Source organism: Leptinotarsa decemlineata, unplaced genomic scaffold (genome assembly GCF_025532065.1).
Source record: "Leptinotarsa decemlineata unplaced genomic scaffold, Ldec_3_MD MMD2_tig00000157_RagTag_RagTag, whole genome shotgun sequence".
Taxonomy (NCBI): domain Eukaryota; kingdom Metazoa; phylum Arthropoda; class Insecta; order Coleoptera; family Chrysomelidae; genus Leptinotarsa; species Leptinotarsa decemlineata.
Window position 1 is genome coordinate 1,445,740 of NW_027412543.1, and position 18,793 is coordinate 1,464,532.

The 18,793-nt window shown below is 35.0% G+C and overlaps 2 protein-coding genes across 3 annotated transcripts in view; both read left to right on the forward strand.

Moving 5' to 3' along the window:
* The window catches only part of LOC141481322 (uncharacterized), a 228,584-nt gene that overhangs the window by 46,754 nt on the left and 163,037 nt on the right, over positions 1 to 18,793 (forward strand). The gene's annotated exons all lie outside the window — the stretch shown is intronic.
* LOC111513548 (arylalkylamine N-acetyltransferase 1) overlaps positions 11,142 to 18,793 on the forward strand; it is a 45,934-nt gene continuing 38,282 nt past the window's right edge. The window contains exon 1 of one of the 2 annotated variants that reach the window (XM_074172716.1): positions 11,142 to 11,356. The gene's annotated coding sequence lies outside the window, so the exon portion shown is untranslated. Of the gene's footprint in view, positions 11,357 to 16,470; positions 16,586 to 18,793 lie in introns of those variants that run through there. The other variant, XM_074172717.1, reaches the window with a different exon arrangement.

The following is an 18,793-nucleotide window of genomic DNA, read 5'->3' on the forward strand; positions in this document are numbered from 1 at the left end:
AACCCCATATGAAGAAGTCCAGAGGAGTTAAGTCAGGGGATCGCGCTGGCCAAGACACTTCACTAAAGGTTCCAATCCACCTTCCAGGAAATCGCTGCGAAAGATACTCTCGAACTTGTCTAGAATTATGTGCAGGAGCACCGTCTTGTTGAAAGCAACAGTTATTGACCTGTGCCAGAGGTAAATTATCTAAACAGTCTTCTACATAGTTTTGCAATAAATGATGGTATCGTTCGGCGGTCAAAGAATTATAGTAAAAAAACGGACCTAGTATTTTAGTTCCTAAAATTGCACACCACATATTAAACCCAAAACGTTCTTGATGTCTTGATATTTTCTCAACACGCGGATTTTGCTGAGCCCAGTAATGCGTATTGCGGCGGTTGAAGATACCATTATTAGTGACCATACTTTCGTCGGACCATATTATTTTTGAAGGGAAATTATAATTTTCTTCACACGCGCGTGTATACCATTCGCAAAAATTTCGGCGCCGTTCGAAATCCCCTGGTTTAAGTCCTTGGAAAATCCTAAATTTATAGGGGTGATATCTATTTTTACGCAAAATAAATTGAGCTGTGGATTTGGCTACTCCTACATTATTTTCGATTTGCCTAGTTGATATTTCAGGGTTCTCAACAACTGCTTGTAAAACTTTATTTTGGGCTTCTTCTGAAGATTCCTTTTTTCGAGATAAAACAGGCTTTTTAAATGAACCATATTCTTTTAAATTTCGAGCCAGCTCTAAGAAAATGGACTTACATGGCTGCTTTCTTTCTGGATATGTATTAAGATACATTGCTGCTGTATTTACAGTATTTTTGTGGCACAAAATGTAGCACGTTAGCATGTCAAACTTTTCTTCATGGCTATAATGCTCACCCGGCATATTCGACGATAATAACACAATATATTATCTATTCAACAATAAACAATTATAACGATAACAGTAACAATAACTCTAAAAACAACAACTCGACAAACAGGCTAACAACAACGACAATTACTATTTTATCGTGTAATTAAATAATATTTGACAGGCTCGGTGACAGGTATTTACGTCAAAGCATTTGTTTGCAACGCCTACTTGAAGATTTTTTTAAAAATAGAAAAAATTTAATTTTTCTTCAAACTAAAAAGAAAACAATGGCATGTGATACATTGTTGAATTTTTAATAAAAAATGGAATCAGATACAGGGTGTACTTTTGTTTCGGGTCATATAAAAAAATAAAGTTGATGATGGTTTTTTGAAAACGAAACGTCGAATATAAAATCTAAAAATACCGTCGTGTAGTACCTTAAAAGTGCCAATGGAAAAGTGTTATTCGTTTTTTGATATCTTTTCAAATAAAGTCAGAAAAAAATAAAATTGATATTGTCAAATTCTCGTTTTTCCCAAATATCTCAGCAGGACATGAAAATTCTTCAAGTTTCTAAACGGCATGTAAATGAGCTTTAAAGAACACAACTTTTTTCTAATTCAACCTAAGCTGTATCTCCAACAGGTACTGAGATTCCCATGCTTAGGATCCTTATCTTGGACACACTGTATACCAAAAATGATTTCAGCATAGAAAGAAAACACAGAGACGTTTGTGTCTGGGAAACAAAAATGCTTCCAAAGCTGAAATCATTTTACATGGATTGTATTTTACCTGAAATTTTGGACGGGCGTCTTCCTAGAGGAATGAGAATCAGAGATGCTTCTGATAACATTGAGGCCAGATAAAAAATACAAAAAAATAACATTCTTTGAAAATTGAGGTATATTAAAATAGAACATGTAGCAAAAACATTGTTGGATTTCATTTATTTTCAACAGTTGCATACACATCAGCGGAATTGAATTATTCACGATTGGTATTGTCTAACCCTTTATATGAAATCAGACATATTACTGTGGACCTTTCCTGCAAAATATTATATTCAAATCATTCAATTTAAAAAATATATCTGGCAGTATGAATTAATTTTGAGGAAAAATATGAGTAATTTACCCCGGAGAGCCCTAGATGAATTATTTTTGAGGATCCGACTATGAATCATAAAAATTTCCGTCATTTCGAACTAATTCTGAAAATTGATATTGTGAAAGGACCCTTACTTGAGAGACAAAATCTGATACTCGATTTTTCAATTTTTTATTCATAAGTATCATCTGATTTTCTGAACACCCTGCTCATGTTTTCGAAAAAATTAATTTTGAACAGAACACGACTATAAATCACAAAATAACCCTTAGCCATCCTTATGCTGCTATTTTGAATTCTTGAAATTTGATGAAAAACTCATTATCTTCAACCTCAAAATACCAGTGTTATATATAATTTGACAAATAATAACAAAACTCGTTTGCCATCTCAAATTTGTGAATTCCAAAAGAAAAATAACTATCTTCGAACCTTAAAGCCAGTCTTCCATAGAGCCCGACCAGATATCACAAAACTAGTCCGCCCTCTTGAATTTCCGAAATTCAATAGAAAAAAATCACGCCTGGAGACTACAAAATACCAATTTTAAATCGAATCGGTCCATAATCACAATACTCGTCAGACATCTTGAAGCCGCCATCTTGAATTCATTAATTTTAACTAAAGATTCATAATGTGCGACCCCGAAAACCCCATTGTACCAAATATGAATCGAATAACACAACTTGCCGTCACCTTGAATTCATTAATTTTGACAATACATTTATACTCTACGAGCCCAAAAAAATCCACATACTAATTTCAAATCGATTCGGACCATAATCACATATCTCGTTCGATATCTTGGAACCGTCATCTTGAATTCGTTAAGTTTGACAAAAGATTTATAATCTCTGACCGAAAACTCCCTTATAGCAAGTCTAATCGGGCCCTAATCACAAATCACTTCCGCATCTTGAATTTATCAATTTTGAGAAAAGATTCATAATTTTCAAATAATCTGCAATTTTCGTGCAAACTTTGAGATCAACACGAAAACGAACATGTTAATCTTAAATGTAATTTGGAAGAACGAACACGTCGGCGAATAAAGTTCGGCCCTGGAATGCCCCGGCCTGGTCAAGTTAGAATTAGGGAGGAGTTTGTATTTATTTCATCGGGCGAAATCGCACTGCCATCTGGCGGTATACATTTTCGTAACTAAAGGCTAAAGACACTTAAACACAACAATTGGATCAAAAACGTCAATTTTGTATAGAATCTTATAAAAAACAAGCACACTGACATTGTATTGGGCTTTTTGTGAAGGAATATTTGTGTGTTCAACAAACGCACAATATTTGAAATTGACTACGTGATCTGAAGCTGTGGGTGCTCATGCAAACACAGATGGATATTCAGTTTGAAAACGAAAATGTCTCTCGATAGAGGTTACGGTAGTGAAGCTGAAGTATTGTTCTACAGTGATGATGAAGATAACAATGGATCTCTGAATGCAATAGACAGAACATTGAGGCAATACGAAATGACCACTCGAAACGAACACCAATTGCTGTTGATGGCATTCCCATGTCATCTTATGAATTTCGATGTGGCCTAAGTTCATGCAGAGACTTCAGCCTATGCATAATTTTGAAGCAGCAATTCTCCATTTGTTTCATCAATTTGACAAGTTATGAATGGGCGACCCTCATTGTGACATCCTGCAACAAATAAAGAAAACTTCTTCCAATCACAAATCGATGAGTATGTAGTCGAGTATGATCCAATCACAACACGTTGCGGAAATTACATCCAGGTCACACAGTACATCGAAAGTAATATCAAACAAGTTTTCATTTCCAAGGACACAACGAATATTGAGATATCTTAGCAAGGTGTAAGCGATGCCCTGAATACTCACATGGGTGTGCTCTCTGACCGTATCGCTATGCTGGATACGTTGAACTCTTGTGAATAATATCCAGGTTATAAAAGATATTTTGAAGGTTTTCCGGGATCATATGCTTCCATTCATTTATTATTTGCTTCAGAATATTAATTCAAAAAACCGACATTTCGTCAGTTATTCCTTTTTCTACAAACATAATCAATATCTTTTGAAATTTGTAATTTACATTTCGTACACTCCAACATAGCATCCCACGTGTACCCATGCATAGTTCAATACCACGCGCCAATAATAAAATATCCGTTTTCAAATATAATTCGCATACAATCCCGAATTTGTAATCTTGGATGACTCCCAAACATTTTGTGCGTGAGTATATTTTCTATTTGTTATGTATTCATCGTTCAATTTATAATAGAATTCTTCTCGTGATAGTAACTTGGTGTCGTTAAATTTCACATATTGAAATATTCCCTTATTTTTGATCCAATTTGGATACTATTCAACCAACGCCGTTCCCATGAGTCGAAAAGAATCTATAAATCAAAATTTAAGTTTAGTTTCTGATGATGCTAACTTGTTAAACACAGAAACGACTCAGTGCCAAATCACCATTTGGCAACATCGAATCCCTCTAAACGAAACGAATCCCTCTAAATGTTAAATGCATCATTTCATTCCTCTTTTTCAGGTATTCAAATAATTTTTTAAAGAAAAAGGTTGAGATGATAAGTTTAAAATGCGTTGTTTTAGAGCTCTTTTATGAAAACTACTTGATTTTCGTCAGGAAGATCATTTTCCATTATATACTTTCTCTTTGATCTTCACAGAAGATTTAGTTGCTATTTAGTTGCTAAACTTTGGATAAAGCGAAAAAAAAATTTATATTTTTTTTATGATCTTGCTATCCTGAAACTGTTTTTTCTTGGAATTAAAGATATTCTAAATCTGTTGCTCACCAAGAGTAAACTTAAATACACCCTGAGTAACAGCAACAGAATAGTTGAAACCGATCGGCCGATTTTTCCTTTTTTTTTCATTTTCCTCATTCTTGCTACCTTGAAGCTGCTTTTCTTTGGAATGAAAAGTGTTTCAAATTTGTTGCTCATCAGGAGGGTACTCAAATACACTTCGAGTATCAGCAACAAAATATTTTAAACCGATCGGCAGATTACCTTTTTTTTCCATATTCTTGCTATCTTGAAACTAGTTTTTCTCAGAATAAAAAGTATTTTGGATTTGTTGTTCACCAAGAGTATACTCAAATACACCTTGAGTATCAGCAACAAAATAGTTGAAACCGATCGGCCGATTTTTATTTTTTTTCCATTTCAACTATTTTGCTGCTGATACCCAAGGTGTATTTGAGTATAATCCTGGTGAGAAACAAATTTGAAACACTTTTTATTCCCAGCAAGATCGAGAAAAAAAAATTCAAATCGGCCAAAAAATACAATATGACTCAACATAAAACACGTAAAAATATTGTTCCCGCCTATAATACATTTTTTTCTCAACTAGTTTTATTCACAAAAACATGAACTGCATCATATTGAACATTCAAAAAAATGAGCAAATTTTTTTGTTTTGTTCCCCTCGGGGAAGGAGAAAAAGTCATGAAGAAGTACTATTTCCCTAATTCAAGCATATTCAAATATCCGATGATGCATGTCAGAATTATCTAGATTTTTTGGGGGGGGGGGAAGGATGGGTGAATATATATATCCGAATATCCGAATATATATCCGAATATCCGATAATGTCGCACAATAATATGCGACATTATCGGATATTATGTTAAAAAGAGAATGACATCACAAGATAATAAGTTACGGCGTTGCCAACATGTGCACTATTTCGAACCTTCAAAATTGTTTTACTGTTGATTTGTTTTATTACTATTAACCTTACTCACTATTAACTCACTTAGTTGAAATACAAATTTGTTGAGACTGTTTTGGCAATGCTTTAGGCATATTGAATATACGCAGGTCTCATCAGAAGAAATGATTAGTTCTGACAAGAAAAGAAAGAAAGAAACAGTCCTCGGGTTTGTTTTTTCGATTTGGCAACGTCTGAAATTTTACTATCAGTTGAGCAATTTACAAAATGAAATTTCACTAGTTTCATTGCTATCGAACGCATTCCTTCGAGAATTTCAACGTTGCCATGTTAGATATACAAAATTACTAAAAATGACGTCATTCTGGGAAAAAAAATTTTCAGCTTTCTACTACTCCATCTTGATACAAAAAAAAAGGATGAGGGAATCTTCCAAAGAAAGGAAGGAAGTAATCTATTTGAAAATAAGTAACTCTATACATGTATGTGTAGATCATGCAAAGAAGTAACTTTCAGACACAAACTGAAAGAAAGTCCTCCTGAAACAGCTACTTTTATATAAACATTGAATTACACGAAAGAAAATAATTTTTCCGAAACAAATACTTCTATATGAACACTGAATTATACAGAAGATACTTTTCTCTACTCAGTTTGTATTTCAAACATTTGTTGTGGAATAAAAATCAGATATCATCCACATGAGTTCTACTTTAAATGAATGGTAACAAATTGCACTTACATGGAACACTGTAATCCTCACTGGTATACATCGATGTTTCGCCTTAAGACACTTGCCCCAAGGCTCTTTAGTACCAAATTGGATAACATTATAGAAAATACACACAATTCATTCATGAATTACGATTTTTAATGTCATGAAATAAGCTTGATCTGCTTATGTCATCGATGACATCGCAATGACATTCATTCACCTATTTGATTTAATCCCAGCCAAGAGGAAACTTATTTGAATTGAATGGGTTATATTTTTAGGAGTGATTCATTTTTGGGAAAGAAAGTTTTTGGCTTTCTACTACACCATCTTGATACAAAAAAAGGATGAGGGAATCTTCCAAAGAAAGGAAGTAATCAATTTGAAAATAAGTAACTCTATACATGGATGTTTACCAGTGAGGATGACAGTGTTCCATGTAATTCATGTAATTCAATGTTTATATGAAAGTAGTTGTTTCAGGAGGAATTTCTTTCAGTTTGTGTCTGAAAATTACTTCTTTGCATGATCTACACATAAATGTATAGAGAAACTCAAATTGATTACTTCCTTCCTTTACTTGGAAGATTTCCTCATGCTTTTTTGTATCAAGATGGAGTAGTAGAGAGCCAAAAACTTTCTTTCCCAAAAATCAAATCACTCCTAAAAATATTACCCCTTCAATTCAGACGTCATTCTCTTTTTAACGTGAATATATTCCAGTTGCAATAAAATGGGTTTACATGAGATCAAAAAACATAAGTATTTTGATCTCATGTAAATCATCAACTTTTATATTCATGACATGAAAGATCTCAATGAGAAAATTATATTATTTCCCAATTCTAGAATGTTAAATATTTTCATTTCAGGTTCACCTTTTAGAAATATCAGAGTATCTAAACAGCATTGTCCATGGATAATGGATAACATGAGGTTTATAATGATCTTGAGAAATAAAGTGCTCAATCACTGGAAAAGAACTGAAATTTGGGAACTTCTTGATTACTATGAAACGTTGAGAAATCTCACAAAGCAGTCTTGTAGAAATGGAAAATAGGACTATTTTGAACACCAACTACGTTTACAGGGTAATCCTGAAATATGGAAAGATTCAAAAATATCAATTTAGGAAACATATAAACTTCTGGAATTACTGATGAGTTCAGTGACTACTGTACCAATAGTTAACCTGAAATCACTCCAGAAGGTGGAGCAAAACAATTTCACAACGGCTCCACCTTACTTATCACAGAAAGTTCTGAATTTCAGGGTGTGCCCAAAGAGCGTATCAAAATTATACTCCTCATTGTCGTGTCGAATATTCAAGGTAGTGATGGTATAAACTAACTCATATTGTGGATCACTGTCTCACCAACAATGTATCTCCTGAGTGTTGGAAGAAAGTAATAGTTTCAAGGATCTTCGTCCCATTTGTCTTCTACTTTGATTGTCAAAACTTATTGAACGGAAAATAAAAGCTCAATCACCCATGTATATTTCGGAATATACCGGAAGTGCAGTCAGTTTATAGAAAATAACGAAAACTGCTATGATGAATATAACGCCATCACATCCTCAGGAGTATGGTAATAAACAAATTTCAATAATCGATCTCTAGTAATGCTTTCGAAACTTTGAGTCACATACTACTTTTTGGAGCAATAGAAGCCAAAAAGGGAAAATTAGCAATGAGTTGTCAACGCTCCCCTTTTAATATCTTCTCTTCCCCATGTATAAATCGGATTTCGAGCAATGCATTGCACAATTTCATATTTCAAAGTCACTGAAGATGACCAAGTGATAGAACTATCTCAAAGTCAAAATGTGTGTTTTGAATAATGTAAGTCATATGTATGGCTTTCTGTATTTTAGAATGGATTTTCAGTAGTGGGCAATATCTAAATCCGATTCTTTGCGAAGCTCTTGTACTCCCAAGGTATTGTGATGCTTATATAGTCCATATATAGACGCAGACCAAAAGCAGAGACGGTTACAAGTCAAGCAGAACCCGTTTTAGCGTCTGATATTTGGAATAAAGAGAAAAGAGGAAATCTCACATCAGCTGTCTGGAATTTTTGGAAAAACGATCTGATCCTTTAGTACATTTTGATTCATATAGAAGCATACTATCGATTCGAGAATTCGAAAAAGTCTGAAATTTACGAAAGTGAATGTGAGGACTGCGATGCAAAATATTATGAACAGACTGAAAGATCTATTAAAATGAGATATAAGGAACTCTTGGTACACCTAAAATATGCCTAGGAACACCTATGCGACTGTATTTCAAGAGGAATTTTACTCTATTGAATTGTGTGCGGCAAGATTGAAAGAATCCAACCTCATAAACAAATCAATGAAAATATTCTCGGACAGTCAAGTGGCTTTGGAAGCTCTTGGCACCTACCGAGCAACGTCGAAATTGGTAGCAAATTGCCAAAAACAACTCTCCTCGATAGGAAGACTTAACAGATTGTATCTGGTCTGGATTCCTGGCCATCCTAGCCTGAAAGGCAATGAGGCTGCTGATTCCCTTGCAAAGGAGGGTGCTGCAAGCAGCTTTATCGGACCAAAACCTATTATTGGCATCGCTTTAGGCTTTTCCAAACAAAGATTGAACACCTGGATGGCAAGAAGATTTATGAACTTCTGGCAGCCAAAGCATTTATTCACCCTTCGCAGCTTCATACCAAACAGTTGTTGGACTACAGTGGGGATGAACTACGATATCTAACAGGCCTTCTTACAGGTCATTGTTATTTGAATCATCATATGCAGAGACTCGGACTGTCGGAAGACAGTATGTGCTCCGCTGGGGACCGAATTAGAATTTTACAGTTCGGCAGAGCCGTACTCTTACCATCTGACCTGAAAGACCACTTACCATACAAACTAATCGGCTTCGTTAAGAATCTGGGTTTATTTATTCGAGTGTGAATAGATAGCCACAATAAACTCTTGTGGGTTGCGGTAGAGGGTCGAATAGACCTACTCACTTTGGACCTTATCTAACCTAACCCAACACCTAAAATATGGAAGACCAGGAAAATCAGCAGTCGCCCATCATATTTTGCAACAAAACCATTCCATTAAGATTGATTATACAAGTTAACAGGCATCTAGATGCCTACGGGAGTGTAGAAATAAGTATACATAATAATATTATAAATAGAGGTGCTGGACCAATACCTGATTGTATACTATATAGCTTGCTGAAATAATGCTTTAATTATCAGATTCACCTGACTATTACATGAGGCCACATTGTAATATTGATTAAAGACAATTAAGACGCAGGTACCTTGCTGAGGTATCTTTGGTATAAATAAAATTATCACTTGGTGATCGAAACACCCGAAAACTACAGACACAAACACATGATAGACCACTTCACACAATGGTGCAACAAATGGCGCATCCGGATCAACCCGACAAAAACTCAGACAATTCTCTTCAGACATCCAAACACAACTAAACGATCCCGGCTTAGCCCCGATAAATTGAACCTCAGGCTCCTAGGAGAAAACCTCCAGCTCCAAGACTCGGTGACCCACCTGGGAGTGACCTTCACGAGAACCCCCAATTGGGAAACCGACATCAGAGAAACCCTGGACAGAGTCAGGAAAAGAGCAAACCTCCTGAAATCCTTGAGGGGAAAACTTGGGAGATGCAACAGCCAAACACTAATGCACACATACAAAATATACATACGACCGATCATGGACTATAAGGCCATAATCTACAGCACAATACCAACGCGACTGACAAACCGACTACAAGCCACCGAAAGGAAAATACTCCGAAGTATACACAACCTACACTACCGATTCCCTTCCAATGAACTATACCAAACAATGAAACTAACCCCAATAAACATTAGATTTCAGGAACTCCGAGGAAAATATACCGACAGAACCATAAAAAGCAACAACACCGCAGCCAAAGAAACACTGACTACACTCTGGAGACCCCGCGGGGGCGCGAGGAGGATCCCAAGAAAGAAACTTCCATTTCCTCCAGCCAGACTACTGGGAACCCTGGAGGATATACCGGAGAGATTACAAGACATCCTAGACGAGTTCCTGCTGGCAATCAGATGAAAACCAGACCACAACCGAGGAAGACCCGATCAAAAACACCAGAACTAGCGATGACACCCGACAAACCACCAAGAAGACCTACACACGAAAGAAAGAAGACCCATGGACAACACAGGACACAGAACACTACAAACTTAAACAAAAAAACAACCAAATCTTTATATAAAAGAAAACATACAAAACAACACAGCCCCTGAAGAGGCTTAGCCTAAAGCAGGGCACCACAAAATTGTAAACATGCATAAAAATTTGTAACACACCAAAAGATATAATACACGTATTTGATTGATTGATCGAAACAGGTGTCAAGGTGTTAAAATAACGGTTTGGGGTTGGGATGAAACCCCAGTAATATTACTTACTTTATGCTCAAAAAATAGCCAGAATTCACTTACTTCGTAACTGTTGAATTTGAAAATAATGACCTATATTTTTCTTTCTATCTTCTACACAGGTCCAATAAATATCTTAACTTTGATGAATTGAATATACAGATATCGTGGTTCCATAACAGATGTTGAGCATATTTTTTATTATATTCGAACAGACTGATGTTTGTTCGTACTACTGTTGCAATTTGAATAATTTCTGTATGAGTGTTGGAATTATTAGTTTGTTCTATTTCAGAATGATCACTTGAAAACCAGTCTGCAAGTTAATTACACATCAATCACTTCAATAATGTTCTCACCTTCAAATTTGAACGAATAATAGCACTCCAAGTTATTACGCAAAAATTTCAAGGTGGAAGTGGTTGTGCTCATAGCATTGTGCCATCAGAAAGTAATCAACACGAATTTAATCTTTCGAGCGAAGATAAATCAATTATAGTCAACTCAGTCATTTGTCGAATATACGTGAGTCGAATATAGGTGAGTTATTCCATATTTTTGAGATTGGAACCTTTGGTGTGAAAGTTGAATAACTTTTTTCAAGATCAATTGCCCTAACACCAAACTTCCCCTGAGAATGCTAACTTTGTTGGCGAAACGCGTGTCGAGTGCAAAAATATCAGTTTGGTGTTAAGGCAATTGATCTCGAAAAATGTTATTCAATTTAGTTTCAGAACAAAAACGTATCATACTTATTCAAACGTTTTATCAATAATATCATCATTTCTATATCTTATGATTTGCAAACAAATTTCATTAATGAAATGTTTTGCACCGTTTATCATCACCTATTTATTTTGAGTTGGATACATGGATGATGAAGTGGGAATAATCATGATGCTTCCTAGGTGGTTTGGGAAGTTATTAACATAATACCCAGAACAGGAAGCTGATAACTAAAGCCGTCGATGCAGGTGACATCATCTTACCATACAATTATTTGATTCATTTCGCTGCCAAAACTAGTCAAAACAGCTTGTCTTACATGAACATATAATTTTCAATGAATTAATCGATATGAAACTCACTAAAATTTTGGTAAATTATTATATATCTCGATACAAAAAAATGATCAATAACTATTTATATTCCAGAATAAATTCCAGTTGCTAACAAATTATTGTGAAAGTCAATAAAAACAGATAAAGTTCAAAAACCTCCAAACAATTCTGGGTCACTTCCGGGTGAATTTGGTACTGCAAGAGTCAGAGAATATTATCATTTTATCTTCCATTACTGTGACTCGAATCCGATCATTTCAGAAATTAACAGACTGTGAGTGAAATCACAAAAAGGTCGGTAGCCGCGCAGTTCGACGTGGATGCTTTGTTCACTCAGTTAATCAGTCGATGTGTGAGTCGATGGTTCAAGCCCCAGGCTGAACGCTCGATTTTCACTTGCTATCGTCCAACGCGTTTTAGGAATCATACGTTAAAAGACGTCGTTAGTCATTAGCTCGCACAAGTTTCCACTTCTGAGGGTTGTCGTTCGTAGGGGTACGATAGCTGGTTAACATCCTTTTTTTTAACATATTTCATTTTGACAAATTCAGAATATGTAAAAGATTCATTCAACCACTCAAAAATTTCAAAATTCATTTAGATCACTATCATAAATGACTGAATCGAAATAACTATGTGAGAAACAGAAGAGTACTAATTACTGGTTGAGAATCGATCTCCAAAACAATTAGTGACAATTCAGATGCAAAGCGAATGCAATACAAAATTCATTTAATAATTAGGGCAAAATGAGGATAATTTGACATGGAGTTATATATGAAGTTGATAAATTATAATGAAAAATTTATTAGCGCAGAAATAAATCAAATAAGGAAATTGAGAAAATGAAAAATAAAAGAGTTCAATTATTGATGAATCACACACAGTTTTGGATATAGGTTTTAAGTTAAAGGAATTCTCAGCTGTTTTTGAATTTGAATTTTTCCAGTTGTATAAAGAATACGGTTGATAGTTTAGATGAAATTGAAATGGACGAGAGAACTTTGAATACAATCAGTTTAGATGATGAATCAGTCACTTACGTTTGCGATGTAAGGTGTTGAAATCTTTCACCACGGGTTTCACTATATGCTCTAATCTATAGATGCTCTATCTAACAGGGTTTGGCGATCAGGGTGATATTGGGATTCGCAGTCAGGGATATCACTTTGTGTATCTCTTCCACGGAGCACTCAAGACAATAACCCAGTCATCGATTGTCTCCAAAAAAATAAATATTTTCGGATAAAATAATGTCAGGGCAGACAATTCTGCTTTCTGCTTCGATTAGTTTGTTAGGACACAAACGTATCTCTGGAATTGCAGGGGCTGTTTCTCAAAAGCTTGGAACACTGTTCCAAACTAGAAATATGTACACCTCAGTGAGTTTTTGTACTTTATAAAGCTCAGATCAGACCTACTATGGAGTACTGCCATCATGTATGGAGCTCCGCCCCTCAGCATACCCTGAAGCTACTGGATTCCATCGAGAAAAGAGCTCTGCGACTGATTGGAGATGCGAACATCACTTGCTACCTTGATAGTCTGAAACATTTAAGAAAGGTTGGAGATTTGTCTCTCTCCTTTAGATACTTCCATGGAAAGTGTTCAAGTGGCTTTGCACATTTGATTTCATCAAGAGCGGTACATATCAGAAATTCGCAACTGACTGGGGCTGCTCATCGTTTTGAGGTTTAACTCAGTAAACCTTGAACTTCACTGTTTAATTCCTCTTTCATTTGAAGAACTGCGTTCATGGGGAATAAACTTCCTGAGCACGATTGGGAACGTTTTTCCAAATAGATTTAATCTCTAGCGATTCACACGAAGTCGTTTATAAATTTTAGAAAAAACCCTTTCAAACTTCCTCAACCGATATTGATTTTTCGGTGATAGAAATTCACAAATCACCTCGGTTTTGAACGTATATGGAGATATTTTATTGAACGAAATTTCGTAGCCCAAAAAATATGTTATTTCCTCCATCAAAAATAGAGATTTAGACAATTTTAGTTTCAGGCCATTATTTTCAAAATTTTTAGAATTTCATTCAGTAGAACTAACCCCTCAGTTTTGAATTCAGAAGGTATCAAAATATCATCAAGATATGGTTTTATGTGAAAGTGTCTTAGGGGCTGGAAAATTCCTTTCATAAATTGTTGATGAACTGATCGTTACATAACCCAAATGGGGTCCTTAGGTATTCATAATGACCCTCTCGTGGTAAGAATTCCGTGTACGGAATTGATTTGTTTTCTGATGGTATCTGATGATATCTCGAGGCTAGAACTATACTTGTAAAATATATTTTTTTTTGTAAATTATCAAAATTATTTCTTCTATCAGAGGCCTCGGAAAACTGTTTTTACTGTGAATCTATTGGGTACACGATAATGGATTAATAACTAGTAAAGCTTGGACTACCTTTCCCTTATTATTTTTGCATCCAACAAATCCCTTTTGTTTCTCTGATTAATTGTTTGTCTTTCTCTGAAAAGCGAAATGGACGTTCAGTTAGTGACAGTAGTTTACTCTATAGACAGGAAAATTTAATGTTCTTTTCCGAAGTGTATTATATCAAAAAAAAAAACTTTTTTCACGTTCCACTAAAATTGTCTCAAATTTAAATTTTTCTTGCACCTTTAAGTACTAAATTTTATGTTTGACAACCAATGAGGAATATTCACCTTATTCCGAAACGTTAAAAGCATGATAATATTTTGATAGTTTGTTCCAAACAGAATATCATTTTCAATATTGTCGTCGATTTGCGTAATACAATATTGTTTATGGAAATTCGTCAAATTATGTTAAATTCTCAGAATAATAGAGTAGTTGTTGCTCACGGCTTCAGGTTTCCAACTTTGACATTGACGAAATTCAATTACAATCTTTGAATATTACTGAAGTTTTTTCACAACACCAAATCGTTATTTTCAACACCTCGATATGTGTTTCGATCACCAAGTGATCATCTTCAGAGAGTTAGATTGAACTAGAAACTAACGCGAAGCTAACGCTATTTATGTTATATAGATATCCCATACAGGTAAACCATCCAGGTGTACCACCCATACAGGTATACCAACCTAAATTAATTTTACAATTTTGCCTTTCTATTATTTTACAATATATGTTTAACTCTTATAGCTGTATATAAAACAATTTTCAGCTATATAAATATCAATTTCACAATATTGCCTATCTAATTTTATTTTTGCAATGTGTCCTTATGTAGTAATCAGTAAACCCAACAATATTATTTCAACAAGCTATATAGTATGCTCTTTGGTATAGATCCTTCATCGTTATTCATAATATTATTGTGTTTACTTATTTCTATACTCTCGTAGACATCTAGTTGCCTGTTGTGGTTAACTTGTCTAACTAATCTTAATGAACGGAAGTCTATGGAATGGTTTTGTTGCAAAATATGATGGGCGACTGCTGATTTTTCGGGTCTTCCATATTTTAAGTGTACTATGTGTTCCTTATATCTTACTTTGATCTCTCTGTATGTCCATAATATTTTGCATCGCAGTCCTTACATTTAATTTCGTAAATTCCAGAATTTTCCGAATTCTCGACTTTGTCTTTTGGACTTCCCAAAAGGCTCTGTAGTGTATGACTTGTTTCAGAAACCACCTTCATAACTAGGTCCTTGAAAATATTTCCAAAGTTCTTCGTATATTGGTGGTATGGAACTGAGATGTATTCATCTTGGTTTTTATCCTTTCTGAAAGTCGAGATTTCGTTCATTCTTAACCTAAACTCCTTCTTTCTTATTATGTCATCTACAATAACCCTCGAGAAACCGTTAGGGGCTGCTATTTTCTGTTTTGCACGTCTTTCTTTTGTGAACCTATCATGTGTTAGAGTGAAAGTCAAAAGACGATGCACTAAAAAATTCAACCCAGCACGTTTCTGCTGTCCACAGTGATGTGAACTGTCAGGAATATACCTGTACGTGCTTGTTTCTTTTCTGAGTATTCTAACCCTCCATATTGGCCCCTCATTACCAAAACGTCAAGAAATGGTAGTTGTCCCTTATTTACTAACTCATACGTGAATTTAATTGATGGACATCTATTATTCAAAATGGAAACAAAGTCCTCAATATTCGATTTTTTGGTATCAAATAACGCGAAAATATCATCCACATACCTCAGCCAAATCCTAGGAAAATACTTCGACTTTTCTTTGGTTTCCATTTCGAATCTGCTCATGAACAGGTCTGCCAGGTAGGGGGACAAAGGGTTTCCCATGGCCGTTTCTTCCTGTTGTTCATAAAAGCAACCTTCTACCTGTAACCGATTTTGTTTCAAACACACATTAGCAAGAGAAACGAATTCATCGATTTCGTTATTATTGAAATTATTTTTCTCTAGTAATTCCCTGAGGTATTGCAAGGTCTGTGGAATTGGGACGCTAGGAAATAAGGAAATAATATCAAAAGAAACCAAAATGTCACCTTCTTGCAGAACCATGTTTTTTGTATGTTGTATGAACTCTAAAGAGTTTTTTATACCAAAACTTGGTTCCGCAATAGACAAGGTTTCAAATTCCTTAGTGAGCCACTTTGCTATTTGGTAGGTGGGAGCTCCAATAGCTGACACGATGAGGCGCATTGAATTTCCCGGTTTGTGGATTTTTGGGAGGCACCGACACCGTTGAGTTGGAAACTTGTAACATCCGTTTCAGTTGAGGGGTAAGTATGTTGTCGCATTTCTTGAGGACGTCTTTTACTTCGGTAATCATCTTTAGTAACGGGTTCCTGGACAATTTCGCATTCGGTCCGTTAGTAATGAGAGTATTGACCCTTTCGTAGTAGTCCGATTTATTAAGAATTACTACTTTGTTACTTTTGTCGGCTTTCAAATAAAAAACGTCCTTGTCTTTCAATCGTTCGATAAGTTTTTTTTGGTTTTTATCGTTGTTCATTGAATGTTTCTGTTCATCTGTTATATTGTTCTTGGAGATTTGATTCCTGACCTTTCCTCCAACTAGTCCCTTCGAGGAATCGGGCATATGTATATTGAATCGAACTTTCAACACTAGCAACGATATCCTTAAGAACTTTCTCGGAAGGCGGTATGCCAAATTTGAAACCGTTGTTCAAAAGATTGATCTCTTGCTTATCACGATTGTGATGAATGATTTTCAACAATATTTATGACTTTTGGAGTGGTTTCTTTCGGTTCATGCTTAGATATGAGGGTTTTGAGTTTCTTATTCAGCGTACACATTTTTCTGATATATTTTGATTCAATCATCCGAAACATTTTTCTAATCTATATGTTAGTTTTTTATATAGACTATAACTAGTGTACAAATGATCGATTTCTAAATCAAGCCATTTTTCTTTGGCGAATTTTTGGACTTTATCAGCAACTGAAGACTTAATAGAAATATTTACGTTAACAAAATTTGGAAAAACTGAATATCTTCTACAGCTTTTTAGAAACTAAATATCTGCTTGTATTAGCCTAATTTTAGTTGAATACTTACGATACAGATTCAGTTCCGTTGACCTGGCCGTCATTATGTACTTATGATACACTGTTTGGAACCTTTGGTGGAGTAATGAATATAACTGGAGTTTTTTCCCAACACCAAATCGTTATTTTTATACGTAATATTCATTACTACACCAAGTGTGAAAGAAAAAGTTCATCTATATAAACTACTCAAAACGATAATTGTATCAATTTTTATAAGAATTTGACAGATATTCTAAAATGTGCATTATGAAAAAAGTATCCAACTTGATTATTTTTATGACTCAGTATTTTGCAAATAGTGACCACCACATAAAGAGTAGATATATGCTATTGCGGACTTTTATTTAGAACTATTTAAGACAATCTTACGGTACATTATCTGCATGTAACTCCAACGGTATAGACAGCGCACCAAAATTACACAAAACTCTTATGAATTGTAGCCTATATCTTATTCTGATGTATAAGCTGTATTTATGTGAAGTGTCATATGAATCCGTTCAGTCGTTTAGGCGTGAACGACATCTATCCTCATACCTCTGTTCGGATCGCGTTCTCGGCGATGGTGCTTCATTGCTCAGGCCGCTCCTCTACCCCGCCCATCGTACCCCGTCGTCTCACAGCAAACGCGACGCGAAATGGCTTACTGCTCTGTGCCAAGTTGTCACATCCAAACGATTCGTCCAAATTACTCAGTGTGAAAGACAAAGTTTATCTATACAGGGTGTTTCTTAAACACATGCTAATATTTAAGGAGGTAATTCTCAGACCCATTTTGGGAAAAAAACTTCCTATGGACGTATGTCCTGAACGCCTTAACTTTTGAGATACAGGGTGGCAAAGTTTTCAAAAATAATCAGTTTTTCAATAATAACTGAGATAATGGTGTAGACATCTTTGGCATATTTGGTACATATGTTCCATGCCTCAAGGCGCATTTTCTGATGTACACAAATTTGTATTTTTTCAAACAGTGGCATCCCTACGGGTTTCGCATTGAATATTTTTGGGGAAAAAGTACTACGCCAATGCTTTCTTTTCAAAATAAAATCATTTTTGAAATCCTCATTCATTTTTGAGAAAATTTGATCTCCTGTATTTCTATGTCCGACGCATGATTTTCACTCAAAAAAATAAAAATCGACAGAAAGCAAATTAAGAAATTAGATCAATTCTAAAATGAATGAGAATCTGAAAATTGCTTCATAATGCATTACCGATTCCCTAATAATATTTGAAAACATAATCTGCAAAAAATAAATTTTTCACAAAAACGAGTTTTATTTTATTTTGTGACAGTAAGTCTAAACGAATAGCACAAATTTGTTAATTAGTAATAATACCAAAACTGATTATAAAAATTGTTGGAAGTGGCCACCTGCACTTAGTATGCATGCTTCCGCCCTTCTACGCAT